This window comes from Macrobrachium nipponense, chromosome 5, assembly GCF_015104395.2.
Source record: "Macrobrachium nipponense isolate FS-2020 chromosome 5, ASM1510439v2, whole genome shotgun sequence".
Taxonomy (NCBI): domain Eukaryota; kingdom Metazoa; phylum Arthropoda; class Malacostraca; order Decapoda; family Palaemonidae; genus Macrobrachium; species Macrobrachium nipponense.
In genome coordinates, this window is record NC_061107.1 from 46,463,640 (window position 1) to 46,473,639 (window position 10,000).

Sequence of the window (10,000 nt, forward strand, 5' to 3'; positions counted from 1 at the left end):
TAACCCAGGAATTATTCTTCAGTTTTTGTTACTAAATTTTGTGTTATAAATGATTATGTCCATATTTACTGACAAGACATAAAACCTAAACTTTTCATTATTTATGAGAAACACCTTGACTTGACATGCAGTCTTAATTAATATCACTTTGAATAAATAAAAAGTATGGTTCAGCTCGACTTTATTCTCTAATGAAAAATATTTATATTAAATTGAGTAGTTCTGTGACCGCCGAGGTTTCACTGAATGTGTCAGAAACGTCTGCAGGAAATATCATATCCGAGAATGGGGACATATGAGTCAGCGAAAGTATTCGTTACATTTGTATTCATTCTAAATTTATCCAGAAAATCTGTAAGAACAATAACAGTTGAGAAAACAAAAACAAGAACAATAAAAGATGTTTTCAATCAAACAAACAAAGAAGTTGTTTTTCCACTGTTTTCAGCAACAGATACAAAGTAAAGCCACTAATCTCAGAGGGATTACAAAGCATCGTTGATTCTGACATTCATGGAAGGCTGGCTGGGTGTGTATTTCCGTGAGACCTCAGTGAAACTTAGTTTCGTTTGTTTGTGTGTTTGTGGTTCTTTGTAAATAAATGTTCATTAAACGAGGCGGTTATTTGTTATTGTGAAGTTGTAAACCCACTAACGACGCAGTTTTTTTTAATATGAAAATATCTGACGCCGTAAAAAAGAATAATACTTTAATAAAGTTGTATTATTGACGGGATACAGAGCGGTGATATTTAGAAAATTAATTTCTTAAACATTAGAGGTTCCAGTTGCTTTCAAAATGTATGTATCTGTTACATTTTCAGAATTGTGAATGTAATGTACCTGTTGCCTAAAGAATGTGATAACGGTTTCAAAGCCGAAACCAGCTGATGATATTGGTATATATCAGAGGCAATATTTATGATTATAGAAAAAACTAAATGTAATAATGGCAGAAATAAAGTGTATAGGACAAATAACCCAAACCAGCTTGAAACTTCCTCTTATTCAAGACAGTAGCAATTATATTGAATTATATATAGCTGGTGTAAAGGAATTTGAAAGAAAATGGATGAAAGGCCAAGTACATGTTATTAAAAATGTTTTTTCAGTTTGTTTCCTTTCGAGATCTATCATAATGGTCTGCATTCATCACTGGTAAAACTTATTCATTACCTAAATCTTTTCCTAATTACAAATGTGAAGTATGATCCCTTATGAAAGCGTGACTAAAAAAATGATAATTATCTCATAGAGCTATGATTTGTATCCTAAATCTTTTTCAATTTCCATATCAATAAGCTAGTTTCAATGAATGGGTTAGTTGGTCCATCCACATTGTTGTGCATTTGCCCGACGGGCAAAACAGCTGCCATGTCAAAAAAGAGAATAAAAAATGGAAAATGCTGAAGAAACCAGCTTAGCTATAACTGTTATCACTAAAAGATCTCAAAATCACTAAAAGATCTCAAAGCTGAAACAATATTCAAAATAGAAAAAACGTGAAAAGATGATGACAAATAATTTTTTTTATATGAATAAAATTTTCCTATAAAGACATCAGAAACAATATTATATATATTATTATATATTTATATAATATATATATTATATTATATATATATCTATTATTATCTAATATAGATCAGAAAGCAATATATATATTATATATATATATATATAATAAATATATATATATATATATAATATATATATATTTATATAATTATATATATAGTATATATAATTAGTATATATATATATATATATATCTATTATATATCTATTATATATCTATATATAGATATATATATAATATTTAGTATATTATATATTATATTATATATTATATATATATATAATATATATATAGATATATATATATATATATATATAGATATATAATATATATATATATATATATATATATATCTATACTAGTATATATATATATATCTATATATATATATATATATATATAGTATATATATATATATATAATATATATATTATATATATAATAGTATTATATATATATATATAATACTATATATATATTATATATCTATCTATATATATATATATGAAATGCAATTCTAAGAAAAAACTTTAACTGTCTTTGATAAGATATGCAATCACTTCACCCGTTGGTGATCAAGGTCTGGCCTATTTCCTGCCGAATAGGCCTATGTCTGTCCACAGTGCTTCACTCCACAAACAAGAACTTATACAGAGCACACAGTCACCTCTCTCTCTCTCTCTCTCTCTCTCTCTCTCTCTTCTCTTTCTCTCTCTCTCTCTCAGATAGGTATGATGCTGCCACTGTGCTAGAAAATGCCACAATAAGAATAATGACAAGAATGGAGAACATCAAAACTGCATTCCTAATACCAAAATTAGTAAAAATGAATAGGTTTAAAGTAGAAGACAGTTTACTAGACGATACCATATCTACCATGCAGCAAGAAAATCGAATTACATATCATTTGAAGGACTACATCCATCTTCTGTATATATCAACCTTGTGAGTCAATCCAACCACTCGAAATGTGTGGAATGACCATCATTTCATATGTCATACAGAAATGGAGAAAATATATTTCTCCTGTGTTAAACCAGGCTTCTCATCCTCTCTTAACACGACCCATTTCAACTTGGAAGAGTAAAGAAAGGCCCCTCTAACTTCACCCTGGTAGTGGCGAGACAAGTGCTATCTATGTACCGTTAAAATGATGACAGAAGATTGTCGATGGAATTTTGGACTTCACTATACACAGTATTTTGAGGTCTAGCCTGCTGCATTTGTAAGGAAGTCTTATGCTGTTATTTACCATTTCATCGATAAGTTCTCCAACCCCCATGTATGCAGAGGACTCAGCTGAAGTTGATCAGCCAGAATGCTTAAGGGTAGCAGGCTATTCTTCAATTATCATTTTTACCCTAAGGATATTTCAAGTTCATGCTACATTGTAGCTTTAAAAGTAAACTTTACCCAATAGCTAGTCTACTAGGGTTGATCATCAAATAACCAAGGGTAGCCTATCATAGCCTAATCTTAGCTTAGCAAAGGTAGCCTAACTTGGCAACCTTCAAGAATGCTGATTTTTTCTAGTTGTTTCCATCCACAGACTATGAAACACAGCTCAAGAATTAGGAAGTTGTGAGAGTTGAGTTATTCTTACAGGCTAGCCTAACTTAAACTGTACAATGTAAACAAGTACACTGAATTTTAGGTCAGCATGACTGTGACGTGTTGCATAGCTTTATATATGTATCTCTTAGCAATAATTACGCTTAAAGATGTACAAATACCTTCTATGCTATGGTTCAGATAAATTTATCTGTTTCAGTAAGCGATGTACAGTATACTCTTCCTTGACCAGAGCAAAGAGCAAAACCGCTTCATTACTTGACTTAGAAACTGCAGAAGGGATAAAAAGTCAAAATGTGAATTACACACATTGCAGCAAGCTATTAGGGGCCCTTAAAAAATTACCGAATGCCTTATGGGGAGTGGAGAGGTATGGTGAAGTGTTATGTGTTATGTAACATATTCAGATGTAAATGTAGAAGGACCAATGAGAGATAGAAAAGATTCCTAAATAGACTTTTATTACATTTTGATAATACTGACAATATAGTATTTATTTATTATTTTTTTGCAGAATAATGTTTAACAAATAACATTAACTCAACTCTTGTTTGTATTTCACTATTTCCTATATTAAGACATAGAATAATACAACAAACTAATCCCTTTTCTCCGACATTCTCTATTTTATGCATAAATGTGACTTAGAAAAATATCACAAATTATATTAATCCTCTTCTAAACTTAGGCATAGTCTACTTTGTGTATTGTGGTAAAGTTAAAGAATAATACCACAAACTAAAAACGCAACTTTGTCTTCTATCAACTAAACTAAACATAAATAATTAATGGGCCACCCTGTGTCCGGCACCAGAGGGGTGGTGTTACCACCTGATGTTACATAATTTTCTAGGGGGGTGACTGGACATGTGTTATGAGGTGTGACAAAGGGGAATGGTGAGGGGGTTGGAGGGGGGGTTTGAGGCGGACTTTTACGAAATTACCAAATAAAAATGTTAAGTAATTTTTGAGCGGTCCCAAGGTACATTTTCAAACCTCCTGGTATGCATGAGCTTAAGTTTCTGCAACAGACTTTGCCTTGAATATGTTAAGAGGCAACAAGTGACTACCAAAGCAGATATAGTCTAATAAGGAGTAAAGTGAAGTGGCGAGCCGGCATGTACACCACTATTGTACAGACTATTATTGTACAGACTATTGAATGTTCGCTGTTAGGTATCAGGCTATTAAACCTAGGCTATTATTAATATTATTATGCCTGTGGTATAGCTTCTATGGGATGACAGCGTTGGAGATGATAACTATTTCAACATGCTGTTGTCAAATTTTACTGCCTGTCCGTTTTGACCCATGAATAAAGAACGATAATAGTTAGTTCTGCCTCTAGAGAGTAAAAATGTAGATTTATGGTGTTAACAGAAGCACATAACGTCGGAATATTGGTAAACTTTATTGCTCAATTGTATAAAAACTACAGCAGACAGAATAAATATTTTAATTTCTAGGTATAGTGCACCATATCCTTGGTAAATGCTGTAAAGATCATCCCAATCTTTAAAGACTGGCTGTGAATGCAGCACGATCATGTTGTAATGTCGCCATATTGCAAAACTTGTGGCTTAATTGAAGAAGAGATATACGAGCAAAATTAAAAATGTTTATTTCTACATGCAGGATATAGTATATTTTGTAAATGGTGCACAAATAATTTGATAGTCTTGACGGACAGCTGAGAAAACAAGTTCTAAAGAGTACAGGTTTCCCATTTGACTGTATGAGTTGCACCATTGTTTACATAAGACTGGTTTACACCTACGCACTTTTGTGGTGCGAGCTGTTACTGCGTGGGACCGCAAGAACCACACCAAAAGCGCACCAAAAGCGCGCCACCTCACTGGCATTGGCTGGCGCGGACCATTACAGCCGCACGATGCCGCCCGAATTTTGAATAATTTCAAATTTCTGCGTGGCGTCTGGTGGCATGATGAAGTCGCACGAAGCTGTAAGCGGTGTGGCGCGGCGCCGCAACAGAAGAGGTAAGAACCCTCATGGTGCCATGCTACACCACACCACATCGCACCATGTTGTACCACCCTAGGTCGATTGGATGGAAGGTTGCCACGCATTCTGGGGAGGATAAAAGGGGCCTGACTGACCACGGGGACATCATTCATGCTCTGACAGCCTTTTGACATGGATACCCAGCCACTCTCGCCCAGCGATGCTCACCCAGCCACTCTAACCCAGCAACGTTCACCCACCCACGCTCACCCAGCCACGTGACACGATGCCTCTATGGAAGACCACCCCCAGGCCTACACCCAGGACACCCAAGACATCCAGCCTTCACAACGGGAGGAGACGTCTCATCACGACCACGAGGAAGAGCTGACCATTGAGCCGACCTTATCGCTTGTCGAATCCCAGGACATCGCAGGCCCAAGTAGTATCGTAGTGCAGCCGAAGAAATGATACCGCCCCAGAAAGAAGAACATACAAGACTACCCATTCACGCCAGAGGACAAGGAGATCATCATAGAATTCATCAACTCACACCCTACCTTGTACGACAAGTGGGACAGGCAATGGTCGAATCTGAGGAGGAAGGAGGAACTTTGGCGTGAACTGGCAGCGAACTTCATCGATTGCACCTTCCAGCAAGTTCGGAAGTACTTCAAGGCTTGCCATACCGACTTCGGGAAGATAGAGAAGAGGGAGTACAAGAGCGGGTCGGCTGCACGCAACAGGACACCATGGGAGGAGGAGGTGATGACTACGTGGGCATTCCTGGGAGGTCACATCGCCCACGAATCCACAGTAGCAAGCGATCGGTTCTCACCTGTATCATCGCACAGAACCAACGCAGACGATTCCTCTACTGACATGTCAGGCCTATCAGCAGCGGGGAAGGCGGCTGAAGCAAAAGAGACCAACAAACTTGCCAGAGGACCGTTGGCTATCCACCGACACAACTGATTCTACAGAAGGACTGCAGACTCAACTGACCCAGATTATTACAAGCATAAACACACTGATGCCACAAGCACAGGACAATACGCATTGTGACATCACCGTGTTCGTCCAGTACTTGACTCAATGGTTGGAGTATGTGCCTCGACAATACTAGAAGCCATTCTTCGAGCAAGTCATCAGGCTTTGTCACAGATTGGAGGGACCCGAGGAAGAGGATGCCACGACGAAAGAGGCCATGGCTCGTGGGGGTTGTTCCCACTGGACGCCCCCACAAGTTGATAAAGAAATGCAGACCAAACCAGGAACTTCAACAGCTTCTGCAGTGCAACCGATTCAGGGATCACCACACCAGTGGTTCATGTCTCAACCCCAACCTGTGTTCTTCTATGATCCCCTCCCTCAACAGCAGCCTCAGCAGCAGCAGGTATTTCATCAGCAGTTGTACTCAACACAGGCAACACGGGTAGCGACACCGTCATTCTTCCCCAGTGGACGTTCGACACCACTGAACTTTTCTCCTCGACCTTCCACTTCTTCGCTGTCACCGTTGGTCAACAGTCTCTTGGCAGACTTGTGGCCCCCTACCCCTGGCGCCAGTATTTCGACACCGAAACCTACTGCCGCAGAGGATCCACCCACCTACGACTTGACCATCTCCTCAGGTGAAAAGGAGGACATTGACCCCAGAATGTTATTTTTTAATAATAAATTATATTTTAATTATTTTCTTAATATTCAATGATTTTGTAAGTTTTATAACAGTCATAATTTTTCTTTTTGTAATAAATATGTTGAAATACTGACTTGCATTTACATTTTCCTTATTGATGCTTAATTTATGTCATGATAATATATATGATATGACTGGGTGAAATGAAATTGAATAAGAAAAAGCATGGCCATAAAGAATAATAACATGAAGAACTATAACAGGAAATCTAACATGAAATATGATATATGAAATATGAAATAAATAGAACTCGGAAAATAACCTAAACTATAAAATGAAATGTAACATGAAATAAATATGGCCATCAAATGATATAATAACATACAAGGTAAAGAACAATAATGTAATATTGAGAACATGATCAAATGAACATGAACACATACAAATATGATAATGAAACAATAATTAACATTGACTGGACATAGTTATTAACAGGGGAACAATAAAAAATCAGTAACATACTAAAGACATATTGACCTCAGTTGATAATATATGATATTTGCAGATGAAAATGTTATGGTATAAACCAAGTCCCAATTTCCTTTTCTTACATTTTATGCTTTTCATGTTTATTTTCTTACATTCTATGCTTTTCATGTTCATTTTCTTACATTCTATGCTTTTCATGTTCATTGTCTTACATTCTATGCTTTTCATGTCATTTTCTTACCTTTCTATGTGTTTCATGTTATTTTCTTACATTCTATGCTTTCAGTTTCATTTTTCTTATTCTTTCTATTGCTTTTCATGTTCTTGTCTTACATTCTATGCTTTTCATGTTCATTTTTACTTTCTATGTTTTTCATGTTCATTTTCTATTCATTCCTATGCTTTTTCATGTTCATTTTCTACTTCCTGTGCTTTTCATGTTCATTTACTTACTTTGCTATGCTTTTACATGTTCATTTTCTTATATTCTTATGCATTTCATGTTCCATTTTCTTACTTTCTATGGCTTTTAAATTTGATTTTCATTTTTTACTTTCTTATTGATTTTCATTGTTGCATTTTTTCTTATATTCTATGCATTTCATGTTTATTTTCTTACTTTCTATGCTTTTCATGTTTGTTTAGTATAAGTATTTTTGTTATGTCCATCATTTGCTTCTCATTTGTCTCATTAATATGAATTATGTTATTATGACTTTCAGTTAATTATTTTCCAACATCATTTTTTATATGTACCAATCATCATTCCAATATTCTTTATTATATTAATATTGTTATTGGGACAATACAAAAGTATGGGAGTATAAAACAATGAGAAAAACATCACGATCTTTATTTACAATTATGTACATTGGTTTGGTTATGTTTTATTACAGAGTTCTTTGGGTCCTCTACTCGTCAGCAGCTTGTCGTCCTCAAGGAAACTACATTCACTCTTGCCATTCCACTGCGCCTGCATCCGATGATTAGTACTGGGCCAGGTAATCTCTGACGGCCTTCGCTCGATGTGTGTAGTTTGGTTCCCTTCTTGCCATGAGTCGTTCCATGAAGTTCAGCAACTCCTGCCTCCAAGTACCTGCTATGACGTTATGGTGTTGGTCCTCATAGTCGGCGTCGGTTCCAGCACATGGGAAGTGTTGCAGTGCCAGGTTGTACATGACACATGCGCACAGAGTTATCTTCTTGCACACCTGTACATCCTGTTGCATCGTCGTCACGAAGAATCGCCATCTCATCTGCAGCAGGCCGAATGCGTTTTCCACCACACGACGAGTGCGAGATAATCTGTAGCTGTATATTCGTTCGGTGGGATCTTGTGATTGGTGGGAGTAGGGCTTCATCAACCACGGATTGAGAGCGAATGTATCATCGGCGACTATGTGGAAGGGGATGGGTTCGTCGTCATTGGGCAGATTTCTGTCTTGTGGGAGTCCTGCTCGGTTGTTTGTGATGACCCTGGCCAGGTTGCACTTCTGCCAGGTTCCTCCATCCCCAGCACCTCCTTCTGCACCGACGTTGACGAACAGGAACCTGTACTTTGCATCGGAGAGGGCCATGAGGACGATGCTGTGGAACTTCTTGTAATTGAAATACAGTGATCCTCCACCTTTGGGTTACTTGATCGTGACATGTTTCCCATCCAGGGTTCCCACACAATTGAAGTAGTTCCACTTTGAGGTGAATCGTTTTGCTACGTCATTCCATTCTTCTGGTGTCTTGAGGCACTTCATCACTTCTGGTTTGTATGTGTCGATAATGGCTTGGCAGTCTAATGGGATAAATTGGCATATGGAATTCTTGGAGACTCTGAAGCTGTATTGGAGGCTTGTATAGCCGTTCCCACATGCCAGGTGGCGGAGAGTGACCGCCAACTTGACTCCCACCTCTTGTGCAAGCCACATTTTCGTGTCCTTCTTCTTCAACATGGGTGTCAGCCTTTCGACCATCTCCTCGAACAATTCAGGGTAGATGCATAGAAAGTTCTTGTGTCCATTTGCGGTCCTCCTTGTTCAGTTCTTGTAGTAGCTGGTCGTACTCTCCATGTAGTTGTCGCCATGTCAGCCACTCCCGACCCCAAATCCGCCCTGCCCTGCCGTCCTTTCTGCGTAATGGTGCAGGTGGCTGTGGCACTGTAGTACGTCTTCTCAACCCCCCAATGACCTGGACTGCACAGAGACACAGAATAGCTACCAAAAATCTCTGAGTCTCCTGGGATGAGAGGCTGTTGAGGTTCATATTTCATGCTGGGTGGACGTGGAATGAAGGATGTGTTTGGTAGGCCTCTATATATACCCAAGGTTCATATCTGGCACGGTGTGGCATGGTGCATGTGCAACAATCATGCACCATTCCACGTCGTATCTCGTGCAGATGTGCGCACACTCCACAACAACACCACAAGCCACCCACAACACACCGCTACACGGAGTAACAAAGCCGCAAGAGCATGTGCACTGGCATAGCAACAACCACCATAAAACCGCACCAACACCGTATCAATCAGCTAGACACCGCAACGTCACCGCAACAACATGCCGTAACATGCCTGTAACACACCGCACGGGTCCACGCCACGCCGCCCAATAACGGTAATTTTTTCTCCCCACCACATCATTTTTCGTGCGGTTTCTTGCGGTCCCACCGTAACAGCCGGCAACACAAAAGTGCATAGGGGTAAACCTACCTATAAAAAACAACACAACGATGGCGCCAGGCAGTGCACGTTACATACTGCTT